Here is a 6000-nt window from a genome sequence, read left to right as displayed (position 1 = left end):
GACCACGAAGGAAGTTATATAGAAAGACATGCCTCGTCTTCAACATAGAATTCTTCAACATAGAATTAGTCAACATTTAAGTTAAGGCTTCGCATTGGATGATCTCATTATGATAAACAATGTCCATCGCAAATGTAATGAACGAGGGCAGTTAAGCGTAGGTGGCAAATATGTAGATGGTTCGGATCAAGTTTGATTGGATTATATCAAATAAAAATTGGCTCGAGGAAGCTCATATGTCGTAATTCGCTGACATGACATTCTCATCTTTGACCTATTTTTCACGTACGACTTTGGAAAAGTCTTTTGTGAGAATATTCGCATATACAATCAATTTCATAGAACAACTTAATGTCTTTATTATAGTTAGCAAGTATCCTCTAAAATATTTGTGAGGGACGTACAAATAATGTCAGACTTCTCGATGTACTTCTGCACTTTGTTTTCGTCAGAGTACTTCTGTACTTTTTTCTTTCTATACTTTGAGTAAACCAAAAATTTTATCCTATTCAGCACTCTCCGTCATCCCGTGCGAGTCAAATTCAAACATGGCTGCACATGAAAATTAACAATATTACACTAGGAAAAAACAGGCAAAAGGAACCTTCTACCGAAAAAAGAAGACAACAAAAGAAGACAACCAAAAAAATGGAAACAAAATAATAAGGATTAATATAACAAAAACCTCAAATTAATATACTTGTAACAACATTATTTAAAATTAATTTTTTTATCACAAAAAATCCCAAACTGGTATACTTGTAATAAATTTATCATTTAATAGTTTCTATTAAATTGTACAGTTAAATTGTTGAGTTCGATGACACGTGGCAGTCGACGGGTGTACCGGTTTGGGATTTGACCATCCATTTCTAGCTTGTAACTTTTCGTGATAGTAATCCAATTTAATGAAAACTAACGTAGGGTAAATTTGTTACGGGTGTACCAGTTTAAGGTTTTTGGTGGTCAATAAATTAGTTTAGGGTAAATTTATCAAAATTGTACCAGTTTGGAGTTTTTGATGGGCAAAAAATTAGTTTTGGATAAATTTGTCTCAAGTGTACCGGTTTGAAATTTTTTGTGATATTAACCCAAATAATAAAGAGAAGGTAATTAACTTGTCATTTTAACTTTAGGCCTTGAATTTCCGATTGAGGAATAGTTGTCACTAAAGATTTATGGGTTATCGCACCGTCCACCTTCGAAAGAACTAGATTTCTTTATGTCATTTTAGTTAGGGTTAATACCACGAAAAACCCTAAACTGGTACATCTGTGACAAATTTACTCCAAACTATTTTTGACCACAAAAAATCCCAAACTGGTACATATGTGATAATTTTACCCTGAACTATTTTTTTGACCATAAAAAACTCCAAACTGGTACACTTGCGACCATTTTACCCAGAGCTAATTTTTAATATTATTTTTTATTTTTTCGAATTTTTTTTATTTTTTTATTTTTTCTTTTCTTTTCTTTTTCCTTTCCTTTTCTTTTTTTTTTCCTTCATCTTCTTTATCTTCAACCTATGGCCGGTCGCCGGTCCGGCAACCGACAAGAGATGGGGGTCGGCGAGGTCGGCCCCGCTGGGCGCTGGCGAGGTAGGCCTTGCCAACCCCTGGCGAGGTTCGACCTCACCAATTGCCGGTGAGGGGTTGTCCTCGCCGTCGCTGGCAAGGCTCTGCCCTGCCGAGCCTAAGGCGGGGGCCCACAAGGTTGGCCCCCGCCGACCTCTGGTCAGGCCGACCTCGCCGCCGCTGAGAAACCAAATCAATGGCCAGCGCCACAGATCAAAACGCCACAAAAGGCGGGGATTCAACTTACTGTCTTGGATCGGCAGGGCTTCCCGCAGGAGCTGCAGACGAGATTGGGGACGGCCTCGGTGGACTCGGAGAAGTTGGAGTGAGAGGTGAGCTCGGCCTGCCCTTGAGCTTCCTCCACGGACTTCAAGAGGGCGCTGCAGTCGCTGCACTTGAGAGAGATGCCGGCCATGTCTGCAGTCCTCCGATCGGGGAAGGGAAAATCAAGAAAGAAACGCTTCGTGCTCGGAGCGATGCAGCTTTGCAATAGCCGAATGGAGCGATTGGGATTTCGTCATTGTTGGCGAGGCTTGGCCCCGCCAGCAACTGGCGGGACCGAGCCTCGCCACCGACAGCGAGGACGACCCCTCGCCAGCAGCTGGCGAGGTCAAACCTCGCCAGGGGTGGGCAAGGCCGACCTCGCTAACTGCCGGCGAGGTCGGCCTCGCCAGCGGCCGGCGGGGCCGACCTCACCGGCCGGCGGGGCCGACCTCACCGGCCATAGGTTGAAGAAAAGGAAGATGAAGGGAAAAAGAAAAAGAAAGGAAAGAAAAGGAAAAAGAAAAGAAAAGAAAAAATAAAAATAATTCGAAAAAATAAAAATAATATTAAAAAATTAAGTCGGGGTAAAATTGTCGTAGGTGTACCAGTTTGGGGTTTTTGGTGGTCAAAAAAATAGTTCGGGGTAAAATTGTCACATGTGTACCAGTTTGAGATTTTTTGTAGTAAAAAAAATAGTTTTTGGTAAATTTGTCACAAGTGTACCAGTTTAGGGTTTTTCGTGGTATTAACCCTTTTAGTTAAGCATAATTTAAGTGTTACTTATTGGTGCGCTAAGGCTCCGTTCGTTTGGCGGAAAATATTCTCCCGGAAAATATTTTCCGGGTTTTCCGGTGTTCGGGGGGCGGAAAACGTTTTCCGTGGGAAAATATTTTCCTTCCCCCCCTCACAAAATAGCCTAAGTCTATGGAAAATGACTTCCGCTTCTTCAAAAGCGGAAATCATTTTCCGGAACTTCTTCTTCTTCTTCTTCACTAAGGTCGCCGGCCGCCGCCGCCGCCGCCGGTCGCCGCCGCCGCCGGCCGCCACCGCCGCCGCCACCACCGCCACCGCCGCCGCCGGCGGCCGCCGACGCCGCCGCCGGACGCCGGACGTTGGGCGTCGGTCGCCGGCCGCCGCTGCCGCCGCCGCCGGTCGCCGCCGCCGGTGGCCGGCTGCCGACCACCGGACGCCTCCGCCGCCCGCCGCCGGTCGCCAGCGAAAAATATTTTCTGAAACTTTTTCATATTGGTCGCCGAACACCGGAAAATTATGTTCCGGGAAAACATTTTTTAGGAAAATGACTTCCGGGAAAATATTTTCCAAAAGGAGAATATTTTCCGCCAAACGAACGGAGCCTAAGATTAATCCATTTAAAATAAACTCAATCCTTCTAAAACGATAAATAATATTAAACATAACTTGTTCATCGTTATTTTGTTTTATTTCCTATCTCTTTATCCGTTTTAAATAAAAGTCGAAATGAAACAAAAAATAGTGAAAATAAAAAAAATAGCATATTTAAAAGAAGTTGTTTCATTTTTATAGGTATATATAATATGTATATATTTTCTACTCTTGAGTTATATTTAGTTTTATTAGGAAGAATAATAGACAGACCGAACCTTATACCCAAAAATAGAAGGCAACAAAAATAAAAAGGAGATTAAACATAAAGAGAAGCCAACAAACTTATGACTTTAAGTTTAGGCCTTGAATTTCTAATTGTGCTTGGTCATTTGCTGGCCTTGTTCATTTGTCAAGAATAGCCAAGTCCAAGTGCTAGCATAATGGCCAATAGGCATGCTGCCCTACTGGTAAAGCAATTGGGGTGGAAACGCTGGTATCACAGGTGTGGGGTTCGACTCCTGTGCTCTGCAAGAGGTAGATCAAAATTTAGAGAGTGAGGAGAGTTAGAGATAGCACAGACAAAAAAAAAGTTCCAACATAATGGCAATAATTAGCCGCACGAAGAAACCGAGGAGATAGAAAACCAATTGAGGAATAGTTGTCACCAAAGATGTATGAGTTATTATACCATCCACCTCTATTGGGTTTTGACCATACACGGTTCTGTTTGTTTCGTAAAAAATAAAGATTTGAAAAATATTCTCCTAAATATAATCTCTTATATTGCTTGGAATAATTAATCAATGGAAAATGTTTTCATTGTCAACAATAATTTATGACTAAACATTTTCATTAATGATGAAAATATTTTTCATTTATTCATTTTGGTAAGCGATACAAACGATCATTTTTAGGAAATTTTTTTCCAAATCATTCATTTTACGCGCGAGACAAACGAAGCCTAAGATTGATCCATTTTTTAAATTTTAGGACGTAAGATTGATCCATTTAAGATGATGAATAATGTTTGGCGTAACTTATTCAAATTTACGCCGTTTTATTTCCTATTTCTTAATACATTAAAAAAAACTCAAATCGAAGCTAAAATAAGTGAAAAATAAAAGAAACATAGCATGTTTAAAGAAGTAAATTTTATTTTCATATATATGGTCATATAGGGATAATTATCTAAGAAGTCCTAAACCTAGTATACCGTGGCCAATTCAATCTTAAATCTTTCAATTGTACCAATTTATTCTAAAACCTTTTGACAATTTGTAAATTTAGTCCTAAATTTTTTAGGATTAATATCACGGAAAACCCCAAACTAATAATTGAAATAATATTGATCTAAATGCCTCGTCTATTGACACTTGTGCATTTATTTTATTCTTTCAAGTAGTCATAGGTTCTTGTGTCGCGTGATAAATACCGCATTAGTAAAAAAAAAAGATAGCTTACATGGATTTTATGGCCTAAATCCGATAAGAAAAAATGAGGGAATTTTAAAAAAAAACTTGAAAAATCAACCCAGCCGCGAATCCCAAGTGCCACTCCAAGAGAAAAATTCATTCGATAGTCGAATTTTACTAGATGTCAAGATTCTTGGGTCTCGTTGTTTGAATAATATAAAATTGATTGTTGGATTTGAGCACGTTCATGGTTGGGTTCTAGATTTGGTTGGATGTCTTGAGTTATGGTGGATATTAGAAGAAGAACGAAGACAAAGGGAAATCAGCATGATTTATGGTCGGCTATCTTTCGGTAGACCCTCCACCATTAACTGCTTTCATAAGGAAAAGTGGAGCTCTTGTTTGGTTTTTTGTCAAAGAGCGTGAAGTTTAAACATTATCAGAAGGAGCGAAGACTTCTTGGTGTTTGGCTCCTTTAATGTATGTGTTTTTTTGTTGTTGACAATTTGATTTTAGGATAGTAAGTGTGTGAGATGTTTGTCTTTCTCATTTATTGCAATGTAGGTGTTATGCTATTATATAAGGACATAAAGGTCAGTGTTGTCAATCGAAGCCATCAGAAAGCATTCCAAGAACAATTTCTCCCTCCGACTTGTGCATTTGTTCTGAATTTTCAAAGTTGTCACTATTCTTTTTGGCTCAAACACTCGTAGGGTTAAAAATGAAAATTTTTCTTTGTTAGAGATTTCTCAAGTTACTTGCAATTTTGAAATATAGTTGGCAAAACAAATTGACATAAAATATTCTGCTAATAAGTTACCAACATCATAAGGAATTTATTAATTTCAAAATTAATCGGTAGGTTACTAACTTTTTTTAAAAATTCTACAAGTGTGGTTAGTAAATTTACTAAGTTTATATTTCAATTTACCAATATCTAAACAACACAGTAAGATGCCGACTTCTTTTAGATTCTATACAATGGTCATTAAACGAGCTACATTTTATTGAATTCACCAAAGTCTAATTAAATTCACAAGTCACTGAATTTTTTTTAAAAATTTGACAAGTATGTTTAGTACATTATCAATATTGAATTTACGAACGTCCATAATTACTAACTTCTTTCAAATTTTACAAAGTATGGTTGGTAAATTACCAAAATTGCAAGGGAATTTAACAAAGTCCAAATTAATAGGTAATTTACTGCTTTTTTTTTTCAAATTTTACAAAGTATGATTATTAAATTACCAACATTGTAATGAATTTACCAAAAGTGCAGGTCTCATTGGAATTCAACATTTAAAGCCTATTTATCTTGGACTATCGGAACTTGACAAGAAAATTTAGGTGGGTCTGGGGCAATCCCAATCCAAACGTATAGATCGGACCGGCCGGTT

Source organism: Syzygium oleosum, unplaced genomic scaffold, assembly GCF_021117445.2.
Source record: "Syzygium oleosum isolate NSW1041296 unplaced genomic scaffold, Sole_v2.1 Sole_v2.01, whole genome shotgun sequence".
Taxonomy (NCBI): domain Eukaryota; kingdom Viridiplantae; phylum Streptophyta; class Magnoliopsida; order Myrtales; family Myrtaceae; genus Syzygium; species Syzygium oleosum.
The sequence above is the reverse complement of the archived record's forward strand: the minus strand, read 5'-3'. Positions refer to the sequence as shown.